Below are 14,387 nucleotides of genomic sequence, written 5' to 3'. Positions count from 1 at the left end.
GACTCTCTAAATAGGTACTTCTTTTTAATAAGTAATTACTTTGCATTAAAAAAGTATGTTATAGTATTAAAGTGTGTAGTATGAATGTAAGAACATACTATATTCATCATGTTGTCAATCAGTATGTTTACATGCACCCTCATAATGCGATTATACTGGGATTTCTGGGACATCATGTAAATGCAATACTTCGATCAAACTAATGATAAGCTCATAATCACAGTAACCATATTCGCATTAAACTATGTGCCGTTTTAACAGAAAACAACTTATCATATCTTAAAAAATGCCAGTGCCATTGTTTTGTCTCAAGATTAAACGCAATAAACAGGCATGTAAACACCTTAATCGCATTATTGCCACTCTGACCAAAGTGCGCATGTGCGCAGACGTACACACGGACGTGTTGTTCACACAACTTCACAAAAGAACTCAATGACATATTCTGAAGTTTTCTCTTCTTTAAATCGCTAAACTCTGTCAACACAACTCGCTGCGCAGTCTCTGCTCCGTATATCTTCATCCAGACGGCACGAAAAACGTGACGGCAGAGTAGGCAAACCCAACATGCGATGTTCATCACGCCGCTGAATAATATCTAGTACATCCGTAAAAAATTATTTTGAATTTAATGTGAGAAATAGAAGGTTGTCCGGGTACTTTTTACCTACTGTTTATATACTGTGCACATACTGTTCTGTTTTTCACCTGCTATATCGTATGAAAGTATGCCATTTACTTTACACAGCCTTAGATTTATTTTTTGCTCAGCTTGCCTCAGTGCCTCAGTAATCTTAATGAAAGATACATGCAATGTCGACTTAAAATTTGTTCAAAAGTTATTTTAGGAGGCCTGCTTTTGGCACAGCTTCAGCGTCAGGTGTGCTTCCTTATGCCTTGGTTTTGCGGCAGAGCTAAAATAATTAGATATGTCAGCAACTTACTAAACCAGCCAAAATGTTCCCAAGAGAAAGGAGCTTAGCCTTGTACTGATTTGTACATAACAGTAATCAAGCTAGTAATCTAGACCGACTGTCATTAGTCATAAAATTCTGCAGCACCAAATAGATGTCCATCATTCACCAGCTCAGATTATATATATTACAGTTCATGAAAGCCTTCTCTCAGTATGACAGACTCACCTCCTCATTAGCTGTATTTAAACCTGAGGCACGTGCTTTTGCATTTCAGGTTCTTCACGCCTCATGAGCATCCTGAATTACCTCAAAAGGATCATCTGAATCACAGGAAAACCGCTCTCCGCTTATAGATGTTCACTGTGTTAGAACAGATAGGCAGTTACTATGGCAATGCCGGAGTTTTAAGATAAGTTGCAGAGAGCAGTTTTCTGATTTTTCCCTCACCTGCAATTTGAATGCCTACAGTGAAACTCTGCACTCACACTTTCCAAACCACTTCTGATTGAATAGATAAGGCCTGAAATGAGTTATGAGCGGGAGTTTCCACATCCTGCAAAAGCAACTGAGGAATCCTCACGTGCCAAAAATCTTAAGTGAGTACATTCTAAATAAAAAATGGCCATAAATAATTAATAGATCATATTGTTGTAACACAGCTTGAGACTAATACCATTGCAAGAGTGCAGGCCCCCCCCAAAAAAACACTATATGGACTGTGAAATGTTGTGTTTACTTTTGTATTCTGTGGTTACTATCACTGGTATCACACAACGTGTGTAATACATGATTCATTGATGATCACACTGAACTGTGCATTTTCTCAAGTAGGCCTTTCAGCCTCCCTTGCAGAGGCCGAAATGATGGAAAAAATCCAATCTAAACACTCTGCCCTCTGACCAACCAGTACACAAACTTAACCAGCATTTTTCTCTCTTCTGCATGGCGCCACATGCATCTGTGAAAAGTCTATAAAGAACTGTGGGAAAAGGACCTTGACCCTCCCAAATACTCCTTTTACACCAGGGAATACATTTCCCAAATCCCCATCTGCCACATTCTACCTACATTCCACCCTACGAATTGCCAAATCTCAACAGAAACTGCAATAATGTTAGAGCTTTTCTAAGATCTGTTGTTATGGTTTCTGAAAGATTTTGATCATAACCCCACAATTCCACCGGGCATCACCAGAAAGCTGTCACATCTTATTCCGCATAGCTCAGATCTCCAATAGAAGCGAGTTCGAGCCGCTAGTTTTATTCAGGGCACAGACAGCAGTGTTTTGTCTGTGCTGTATGGAAATAACAGCAAAAGGAGCAGGGCCTCACACAGCTAGAGCTTTTTTTGCATCTAAATTGAACTATATTCAGAATCAGGAGCCTTCTTGGGAAGCTGTCCCCCGAAGGAACACTTGTTTTCTGAATAATATGTCTAATGGCTGTGGCATGGAAAATCTTGCGCTCTGAATGGAAGTAAACACGTGAAGGGGGCAAATGTAGAGTCTTGAAAGAGACTTGACTACTTGCCTGAGGGTTTTCTTAATGCAGTACTTGAGATTGTGGCCAGTATCGGCATAAACCTTCCAGAGGTGATCCATTTTAATCAGCATAGACAACGCACATTCAATGAGGGGTTTATGCTGAGAGAAGCTCACAGAAGGGACAAACCTGACACGGTGTCTTTCACTGACGCAAACATGCTGCTTACCAAGCCATTTTGGTTTATAAACACAAGCTGTGTTGTAATCCTAACATGTCATTATAGATGTCATGCTCAGAATGGAGCGGGTATGTGGTGGTTTAAGAGAGCGTTTGGATAAAATAATGAATGAGCAATACATGTCACCTGTTAACGCTGGAAAAATAACAAACAATGCATCTAAATATTATCTCATCCAAATATTGCTATTGTTTGGAGAAGCAAAAATTTCAAAGTTCATCTACCAACCATCAAAAACAGACATGCATTCACCGTCCAATTATTTTGTTCACTGTTGTTTCTTTGATACTCTCTTGATGTGGTAAGAGCAAACAGACTATGGCCCTGCTGCTGGAAAAAGCTGTTAAGTTTGAGGGGTTCATGAGATGATCAGTGCTGTCTGCTCGTCCTGAGGATCTTCCAGGTGTGGCCCTCCATGAAAGTAACTCAAGTCCAGCTGTCATTTCATGTCCTACATGATGGGAAAACCATTTACATCTACAGCATGCAAGTGTATAGTAGAGCTCTCCTTCAGTGACTGTTTACTTCCAACGCACACTGTGACCAAAGCTGTTGACATACAAAACGACCTTAATAGATCTAACAGTCCTGACCTCCCTCTACTTAAATATGTTATCTAATTTGAGCTCTTAAAGTGCATTCATGCGAGTAGAAATAGACTGTACGGCCCTGTAAATGTTTCTAAAAATTACGAGGCTTTGCTTTACTAAAAACAAGAATGAGAGGAAGTGGATTGACTATGCAAGCAACATAATTGCATGCCTTGAAAATTGCTATGTTCAAGCCTTTGTGAGTGCGTGCAATTCTGCATGCATGCACTGCAAAAGACTACTGACTAACATATCTATAACCTATATATATACACACACATACATACATACATACATACATACATACACACACACACACCGTTTCACATTGTATTTGTCTAAATACGAGCAGCCTTGTGGACAGACCTCTGTGCAAGACGCAAGACCACACACATGTACTGTAGGAGGTGCCCAAAAAAGCCTCATTGTAGGGGTCAGTGGTTCAGCTGTGGCCTTCATGTGGAGTTTAATGAGCTTCGGTCAATAGCGAACAGAGGCGGGATGGGGTACAATGGGAAGAGCAGCAAACCACAGCTGACCAAAACCTCACCAATGCACATCACAGTGGCTCATTGGCAGCCAACCAGGCCCGTGCAGTCTCGGAGCGGCTGGATGTGTGGAGACTGAGGAATCGAATCAGGTGCCAAAATGACTTCACTCTCGAGATGTCAGTAAGGAAGCATATTTTCTGCATATTGTGCCGCTGAATAACTCAGTCTTGTGAGTGAGGAAAAAATATTGTGTTAGGACAACAGGCTGTGATTGACCCAGGACGATCAATTCCGCCACTTAGGAAGTGATTAATGCAAGCTGTGATCCAGAGCTATTTTGGGCTAATTAGAGAGGAAACGATCCTGAGACTGCCCAGCCGTCTCAGTATCTGTCAAGTTATCAGGCTAGTGACAAAGAACAGAGCATAGCTCAAGGTTGCACTCAAGCAGGACAGGCATGCATTTAGTGCAGGCGGGATGCCCAATTACACCCACAGCAGAGAGACCCCACCGGGATATTTATAAAGACAGCATGACAGAGATCTGATCTTTCCAAGATGCACAGGACATAAGGACTGTGCCAGATCCTACTGCTCAAGAACGAGTTAAACAGCACCTCAGACAAACTAAGCATTTAAGTCTGAACAGTCTGACAGCAATAACAAAAGCTTACCCACCTAGCAACAGCAAACTATGAATTGTATTCAATTGTATTCAATTTGTGTAGCGTGGGGAAGAAAGGAATGCAACATATTCAGCTCACAATTCTACATCTTCTAACTCTAAGAAATGCAACAAGGAGGAGAAATATTCGCTCTTTCTGGTAAATTATTAACACATTAGTTAAGTGAAAGTGACAGACATTACATAAGACTAAAGTGAACCTGCAAACAACTAATTTAATGTGTCTGTTGAATACAAACAAAAGCAGGCGTGTACAGCAGTCAGTTTACAGCGCGCGTGAGTTTGATACACAGCCGATGCGGTAAAATCACTACACGATCACAACACAAGAAACTCAAAACACTATGCGATATCATCTCAAAAACAACCTACCGTGACTTTCCTCAACGCCCAACTTCGATAGTAAAGTCTATTTGAACTTCAGTCCTTCCCTTGAAGTCACGGAAACATTTTATTTGACAACCACGCATTCTGTAGCCTAACTTCTACTTAAATGCACAGGATAAGTATCGGGAGTGGTAAGCACTCGATATATCATCAAACACCTACCGTTTCGCTCCGGGTTAAGGCTTGTCATCTGGGATTTTAGGACAGTCCGATATCCAAAGAGATAGTTTCATGACCAAGCGTGTCAACACACGGTTTTGTGGAGTAACAGCGTTCCGCCTTGCCGTTCAGACTCTGCGTGCTGACAACAGCCAGTGCAGAATGAGCAGAGCTACAGCGCGCGCGGACAGGGCAGTTCCTCACAGACACACTGGGGCGGGAATATATAAACGGTGACTCTATAAACGCTTACCAAAAACAGGTTACCTAGGACGCAGATAGGACACTACACCGACAGAACGATAAATAGAACGATAGCTATTATTATAATATTTTGAAGAAAGAACCTGACAGAATAAATAAAAAAACGACCTCTTTTTTGTGTGCTTACACCATTATAGGCCTATAGCCTATTTATGAAAATATATCAGTCATGTCAAAGTCATAGGCCTATAGTTATACTACACTGAACAAAATTATAAACGCAACACTTTTGTTTTTGCCCCCATTTTTCATGAGCTGAACTCAAAGATCTAAGACTTTTTCTATGTACACAAAAGGCCTATTTCTCTCAAATATTGTTCACAAATCTGTCTAAATCTGTGTTAGTGAGCCCTTCTCCTTTGCCGAGATAATCCATCCACCTCACAGGTATGGCATATCAAGATGCTGATTAGACAGTATGATTATTGCACAGGTGTGCCTTAGGCTGGACACAATAAAAGGCAACAATAATGTGCAACTATAAAAATGTGCAGTTTTATTGTATTGGGGGGGGGTCCGGGGGGACCCCCCTGAAAAAAAAATCAATCAAATTGTTGATTGTTGCCTGTGGAATGTTGGTCCACTCCTCTTCAATGGCTGTGCGAAGTTGCTGGATATTGGCAGGACCTGGAACACGCTGTTGTATACGCCGATCCAGAGCATCCTTAACATGCTCAATGGGTGAGATGTCCGGTGAGTATGCTGGCCATCCAAGAACTGGGATGTTTTCAGCTTCCAGGAATTGTGTACAGATCCTTGCAACATGGGGCAGTGCAGTAAAACTGCACATTTTAGAGTGGCCTTTTATTGTGGCCAGCCTAAGCCACAACCTGTGCAATAATCATGCTGTCTAATCAGCATCTTGATATGCCACCTGTCAGATGGATGAATTATCTCGGCAAAGGAGAAGTGCTCATGAAAAATAGGGGCAAAAACAAAAGTGTTGCGTTTATAATTTTGTTCAGTGTATATAGGTTATGTCAATAGTGTACTATTTCCTGTCTGACTGTAGTGACAGAGATGGAGGTAAATGTCAGTTTGAAATAGTTTTAGTCAATTCATTATAGGCATAAATGCTAATTTATCAGTATTGCTAATACATGTTTGATAAAACACTTTTCAGATTTCAAATGTAATAAAATTAAATAATTGTTAAATGATCTGAATACATAATGCACTGTATTATAACATACCTCGTTTGCAGAATACAGGGGAGATTACTTGCTTGTTCTGAATAGATTTCCTCAGTGCACTTAAATTCTGCATTCTGAAAATAATTCAAACAGATGGCTGAAGAGCAAGAAGCAATGCAATATGTAAATTTCTTGTAATATTCAATATTTAAATGTGGCAATATATTTAAAAATGCATGTTACAATTAAGTTACAATTGAAAAGGAATTTGACAAAACCTGTTTTTAAAACCTTAAGTGGGTTGTCGCCTTCATATTTGACGGAGCTTCTACATGTCCACACACCTGTTAAAGTACTGAGGTCTTCCGACCAGATGCTCCTCGATGTGCCCAGATGCAGATCTAGGCTAAAAAACAAAGGTGACAGAGTGTTTGCAGTGGCTGCTGCTCCTAATATCTGGAATAGTCTACCAATTTATGTAAGGAAAGCTCAGACTATTGAAATATTCAAGTCCTTGCTTAAGACGCATTATTATGCTTTGGCTTTCAATTCTAGTTGAGCTTTGATATCTTGACCTGTTGGTTATTTTGTTTGTACTTTGTGTGATATTGTCTGTATAATAATTTGTTTTGTTTCTTTGTTGGATTTTGTGAAGCACTTTGGTCAATTATGGTTGTTTTTAATGTGCTATATAAATAAAATTGAACTGAACTGAACTGAACTGACACTGTGTGGGAATCTTTTGATTACTTGACCTTTGCAGGGGGCTTTGGGTGCTTGAGCCCCTGCCCTTTTTCAAAATTAATCAAAAGTGCCCTTCTCAAACAAATGTCAATGATAATATTGTAGTCAATAAAACAAAATGCATTTGATTATAATTAACATGACAATGTGTACAAAACTAAAGTAGCCTAAATTCACGTTTATTTTTACGTTTCTGTTGCTATAGGTTGCGTCACTTGCGTCAAGTTGCGTGTGTCTTGCTTCGGACGAGGGTCTAATTAAACTCCGGAGTAGTCAGTGTGGACGGCAGGCGTAACCGTTGCAAAAGTTATGCGTTTTAAAATGAAAATGCACTAGTGTAAACGTAGGTATTCCACAGTCTGCTGGGGAACCGATGCTCTCGAGCCAAATATAGTTATTTCAGTGAGTATATGGCTCGACGGCAGAAAGGAATAAACCAAACAAATTTTAAACATTTAAAAAAAAAAAAAAAAATTATAATAAAAGGTAGTGAATCGATTCAATTAAAAATCCACATATCATATATTCTAAAATATAACATAATTCATCGAAGCCTGATTGTCATGTATAATACACCGACCAATCATTATCTGGCACAAGAAGTTCAAATTTCATTGGACAATGTGAAGTGGAGCGGTAATTTTCCAGTCGTTTGAAAATTAGATGGACAGGCGAATTTACATTTATGAAGCGATCTGAATCTGCGTCGTTTAAACAATGGATGCTAATTGACTACAAAGAAAGCACTGCACAAAACCAGCACCAAACGTCGCATTAATGGTAAGTAGTATTAAAGTCACTTTTTATTTAATCTGTGTATATTGATACATCGTTTACCATTTGAACAAACTATCATAGTTGGTTAAATGAAGCCCAGTGGCGCTAGGTGGCCTACAGGCCTATTGTGAAATGTAGGCGGACAACAACACGCGAAATGCTGACGTGAAAGGACTTTTAAAATGTTTATAATTATGCAGCAATAGTATAATAGTACAGTAGCCTACTACTGGTCAAAATGTTGGACACATTACTATTTTTATGTTTAAAACAAAAAAACAAGTATCTTATGCGCATCAAGCCTATAGCTGCATTTATTTGATCAAAAATACAGAAAAATATTATTACAATTTAAAATAATGGTTCTCTATTTTAATATACTTTAAATATATAATTTATTTCTGTGGTGCAAAGCTGGATTTTCAACAGCCATAACTCCAGTCTTCAGTATCACATGATTTTTCAATTTTCTTTTTCTTGTGATACTTTTTTTCAGGATTCACTGATGAATAAAAAGAAAAAAAAAAGAACAGTATTTAATTAAAATAGAAATTCTTTTATAAGTATTTACTGTCATTTTTTGATCAATTTAGCATATCCTTGCTGAATAAAAATAGTTCATTTTAAAAAAGAAGAAAGAAAGAATATTACTGACCCCAAACTTTTGAACAGTAGTTCAATGTAGTTCAAATATTGGTACAAAATATTTCTATTTTAAATAAATTATGTTCTCTTTTTTTAACTACTGAAAAAAGTATCAAAGGTTATAAGTATATTATAGAGAGCATTATTTCAAGTTGTAGTAATATTTCACAATATTACAGTTTTTTTTCTGTATTTTAGATCAAATAAATGCAGCCTTGATGAGCATAAAGGGCTTCTTTCAAAAACATTAAACATTGTTCAAACTTTTGGCCGGTTCTTATATATATATATATATATATATATATATATATATATTTGCCTCTGAGGAACTCTCTGCACGTCCCTGGACCTTTGTGTCAGAGGTGTGATGAACACATGTAGGAGAAAGTATTTATGAGGATTCACATATCTTAAAAGACTAATGCCAATTCCCAGTAACTCATTCTGTATGTGGCACAAATAAGTTGCATGAAGGGAAGGAACCTCTCAGAAGTGTTTTACATTCACATTGTTGTCTATTTGGGATCTATAGCATTTCATATCCTACTGACGGATTCCAGCTCTAGATTGAAAAGATACAGATACATATAGAGTTATATATTGACAGTTGTTTCTGTGCAGAGGTAAGAAATAATTGCTAAATCTGTCACTGCCATGACTCACCAATCATTCTGCATGTAAAATATATTATAGGGTTTGCCTGTAATTCATCACAAACTCTTTGACCGCTTGCCGTAAATTATTTGACCGTTTTCCCATAAAGTATGAATTCAATCTATTGAAGAGGATCTAAGCTCAGCTTAGCTGCTTAGCTGTGAAGTTTTAATGAAACACAGAAGATTAAACCACTTTACTAATGAGGAAGACACACTTATGCAACTACACACTTATGGTTATCTCTGTGTCCCCGGGCTGTCTTTTCTCATCTCTCCAGACAGATGACAAAGAGCATTCAGTATACAGGCACCTGACAAGGTGAGCAGGTCTATTTAAAGCTAATGGGCCTGTTAAGTTCAGCTGAGTCTGCTTAGCCTTCAGGCATCAGTTACCGGAGAAGACATTTGTGAATAGAGGAGAGCATGGGGGTTTTTGGTTCCAGTCATGCCTGAAATTCTATGGTCCATGGTCTTGATGAAGGTAGATACCCCTCATCTCTCAGCACCTCTACCCTTCTCAGTCTTCAACTGTCACATATAGTCACTACCAGCCGAATTTCTCACCCCAGGCCCACACTAACCTAAAAGCTACCTCCAAGCAAGAGCTTCTCCATACAGCTTCACTACACGTCATAGACTAAGTAAATGTGGCAATGTCATGACTCTCAGAGACAGCTAGACAGGGACTCATTTGTCTTAAGGGATGATTGGGGCAGGAATCCAGTGTGTCTATTTCGGAAACACTCGGATGAACAACGATACATCTCAAAAACAGGTCACCGCGAAGAGATTAGCTTTTAAAGTCCCAAGCTTTCAAAAGTCTTTGAGACAAGTGCTGTCATATAGAGATGCAACTTAGAAGATAAAGAAAAGAATCAATAGGAGAAAATGCATTTTGAAGTGTAATTTGGGAAAATACATCTAAAAACTGCCATGTTTTATGACTCCAGCGAAAGGATAAAAAACATATGAATTGTGTATTCATCCCCTCTTCATTGTGGGACAAGACCGTTTTTTGGTGTATAACAGGATTATCACAATCTTTAGCCAGTAAAGTGCATATATAATTGTTGCTGTATGCTATATTTCAAAGCTTGTTAAACAGCACTGTCTGACTCCCAAATAATCTACGTTGCACAGTCTGTTCCTGAGGAAAGCCATTTCTAAACGCAATATACTGATTCTTATGTATATTTTCTTGGCTCTTTCTACATATAACTAGCAAACAAATTCCTAAAAGGTATTGTAACTTCTTGAACCCCAACCAAAAATACATTAGGTTTCCTGCTATTATGTCAAACCACAGACACAATGTTTAGCCATTTAAGAATTGAGTCCAATGCACACTCCTAGATTTGATTGCTTACACTGCTGTGCCAATATGTACAAGTCAATGTTTCATCAAGATTTTATATATTACATTATATATTCAGAAATTATTCCCCAAGACAGACTTTCGATAATAAAATAACATTCATACAAATCATACTTGGCGTTCACTCTGAAATAAATCAGATACATTTAGAATGTTTGTAATATATATCAGACTACAAAAACAAGTCATAGATTTCCCTTGAATCCATATGGCAAGCAAATGAAATAACAGAATGTTTAAAGAAAAGCTGAGCTCATTGGAAAAGGTTTCCTCTCAGTATGAAAGCAGAAAGTCGAGCCACAAGGTCAGCCCCTCACCCAAAATCAACATTTGCAGCAGGGGACATGAGAATCCTGGAGCCTTTTGACTCTGAGAACCCCATTCGAATGACACATATAAGATATTTTGCATTGCATTTGTTTGTTTAGCAGGTGCTTTTATCCTATGAGAATAACACACGCAGGAGCAATTTTTGCCCAGAAAAGCACTTTTTTTTTAGATTGCATTGAATTTCTTCTGGTGAAGTTAGGAGTTATTTCCGCCACTGATTTTAATTATGAAATAGCATGAATGGACGTGTAAGCAGTAGGGATGGCTGACGCGAAACAGTCGTTCCGAAGCTTTGCGAGATCCCGAAGCGCAGATGTTTCGAAACACTGATTCGAAGCGTGATTCAAAACACCCCTGTCACGTGACTATGGCCAAACGAAGCCTCGAAATGTTTCACTAAGGCCCTGTCCCAAATGGCGCACTTCATGCGGACTTTCGGTCTCGTGGACTTGAATTGCGCGTGCTCGCTGAGTCTACGAGTCCGTAGGCCGTCCCATTCAGCATTTTACCGCTCTGAAGTGTGCTCAGCAGCGCCCCCTTTGTACCCTTGAAGCGGTCTTCCACGAAGCCCGCATAGATGCAGGCTCCACGCACTTTAACTACCCAGGAATCCTTGCGAAAGGCCAATCAGACAACAGATGGGAGGAGATTTCACTCACGGATAATTGTTGACATGGCTGAGAAGAAAATATTACTGTTTTTATGACCTAAATGTACATTTTACCAGTTGTTACCTACAGTTTATACAAACATTATGGTCATCCAGCAGTGGTTGATGTCTCAAACATAATAATAGCGTGTTTAATAATACGATCGCATTATGATTCATTAAACCGAATGGCAGGGCTTTACTGAGTCATATGTAAACATAGTATGAATATTGAAACCTGTAAATTGAAAAAAAAAATGTTTAAATTCTGTTTTAAAATTGTAATCTTAGTTCAAATGGAACATTATGTATTATTATGTACAACTGTATACATCATTTAAATAAGCATGATTTATCTATTGTCTAATGCCCAGGTGATATGCACAATATCAAAATATAGAACTGTAAAATTAGGCTGTGTAGTGGACATGCAGATAAGACGTCGGAGCGCAAAAATGTGATTTCTCCTGTCCAACAACAACCAGACCGTTATTTCCGGCATGCCGAGCGAGTCTGTCCCAAAAATACCTCTCAATGCGCCCTCGTGGACTCGCGCCAAGGGCCCTATAGGTCTGCACTACATGACGTCACCAAAGTGTGGACTCTGAGGAAGTCCACAAGTCCGGAGTGTGCCATTTGGGACAGGGCCTAAGTGTTTCATCAGGTGTGGTCCGCCGAATCAGCGTTTGATTGACACGGTCGGGAACAGACCACACAATCGCACATCTGTATAAAAGTGAAATCAACGCAAATTGACCTCGTGGGTTTTTGTGAGAGGAGTTTGATTTTGAGATAGCGGACTTTTGGTGATATAGTGACATAGTGCGATTTGATTAGTTATAGGCTATTTAGGCTTACATTTAAATTTACACAACACATTGACTGATAGGCTAGAGACAGACAGAGTATACATAGTGACAAATTAATAGATACATAGATATAAATATAGACAGCTAGATTAATAGATAGATACATATATAGATAGATTATATATAAATACATAGATAGATTATAGATAGATACATATATAGATACATAGATTATATCTAGATACATATCTAGGTACATATCTAGATACATATTTAGAGACATAGATATATTATAGCTAGACTCATATAGATATACATAGATAGATTCATATAGATAGATACATAGATAGATAGATTTGGATAGATAGATAAAATGGATGCTCCCCAGAAGAGATGCTGTACATCTGTGGTGTGGGAGCATTTCCGTTTAGAAACCCCAAATAAAGTGAGATGTGTGTATTGTGATCGGCAGCTAGCCTACTGCAACAATACATCATCCATGATGCGCCATTTGAGGAGAATTTGAAATTTGCGTATTTGCCCAGAACTCATGATCCCCTAACTTACTGGAAAGAGAGAGCAGTAATCTTTCCTCATTTGTATGTCCTTGCTAAAAATATATATTTGCACGTCAGCAACAAGAGTCCCTTGTGAGAGGATTTTTTCAAAGGCTGGAGAAATTATCTGTAAAAAAAGAAGTCCTTCCACAGCAGAGAAATTAATATTTTTAAATAAAAATCTCAAAAAAAGTGAGACATTGTGGCTTGATTTCTTTTATTAATATTCATTTTGCAGGACCAAAATAACATTATGCACAGTGAGGAGCCAACAGGTTACAAGCTTCACATATTAGAAAAATACAATAATAAAAAAACAACAAATTTTTTTAATGGCTCGTCAAGGTTGTTTCAGATCAACACCTGCAAGTGACCACTAGGTGTCACCGTTGAGACGGGTGTCGGATTGATTCGAAGCCTCGAAACAATATGGCCCATTTGGTTCAACTGTTTCATTGCTTCACGAAGCCTCGATCTGCCCACCACTAGTAAGCAGGGACGAGACAGAGTGAGAATCCAAATGTGAGCACAAGTTTCTTTGAAAAAACACAAACACAGATAATCCATCCAAGTGACAAGAGTATAATCTACAAATTGAAACAACTTGGAACATGCATTCAGGAACAACAACCGACAAACAACAACTGAAGCACAGAGGTTAAAATCAAGAGGTTAACAAGGGGCTGATGAAGGACAGGTGTTGGTGATTTGATGTCATGGGAACTAATGAGGGCAACTATGGCGACGTACAAGGTAAAACAGGAACCAAACATAGGAAACGAACACAGAAACAATAGGAACTGAGAATGCACTTCAACATAAAAGTCCTTACAAAACACAAGACACATCATTTATGTGGTGTGGTACTCACACCGGCTGAAAAACTGCATGGATGTGTTTGTCCTCTATACAAATGTATGCCCACTTTCCCATTGACTATATTTGTTTTCCTGGGACTGTCCTTCTGTCCTAGATCTGCTCACTGAATTACTCTGGCCCCACAGCTGACTTTAGTCACAGCTGTCTGTGCTCTGCGTCTACAGTCAGCCTACAGCTGGAACGGAACATCAACAAAGGGAGGGGAATATATATCAGAATTGGCCGGGCCACAGAGAGGAGCAAAACCACCATCAGGATTCAATTAAATCCCAGAGGGGCCGGTGGGAAAGAGAGTGGAGAAAGACAGAGGAGTCAGCTGCTGAGACGGAAAGGAAGTAAAGAGCTCTTTCACTCAGGAAGAAGACTAAATGTCAAGAATCTGGTGCGCTGCCCGTTCTTCATTGTTCACTATGGGAGATGGTCAAAGTCAGGCCACTGGGCTGCTGTTGCCTACTGGCAACCGAAACACAGTACTCATTGTGCTTCCATGTCAGGGGTCAGCACTGAGGCATGAAGGCCTCCACATCAGAGAGCTGGACCCCAGCCATGAAAGATGACCCCGCTGCTCTGCCTCAAAGCTATATGAGTAAAATGTGCTGCGATCCACACAGAAGGACTC

General features: G+C 39.0%; 1 protein-coding gene across 3 annotated transcripts in view; it reads right to left on the bottom strand.

Moving 5' to 3' along the window:
• Positions 1 to 5,146, bottom strand: part of ppp2r3a (protein phosphatase 2, regulatory subunit B'', alpha) — a 77,015-nt gene extending 71,869 nt beyond the window's left edge. For all 3 annotated transcript variants that reach the window (XM_082171985.1, XM_082171984.1, XM_082171987.1), the window contains exon 1: positions 4,954 to 5,146. The gene's annotated coding sequence lies outside the window, so the exon portion shown is untranslated. The remainder of the gene's footprint in view (positions 1 to 4,953) is intronic.
• Between the last annotated feature and the right edge of the window lie 9,241 nt (positions 5,147 to 14,387).

Source organism: Leuciscus leuciscus, assembly GCF_965113295.1.
Source record: "Leuciscus leuciscus genome assembly, chromosome: 6".
NCBI classification, from domain to species: domain Eukaryota; kingdom Metazoa; phylum Chordata; class Actinopteri; order Cypriniformes; family Leuciscidae; genus Leuciscus; species Leuciscus leuciscus.
This window is presented reverse-complemented; position numbering and strand designations above follow the sequence as displayed.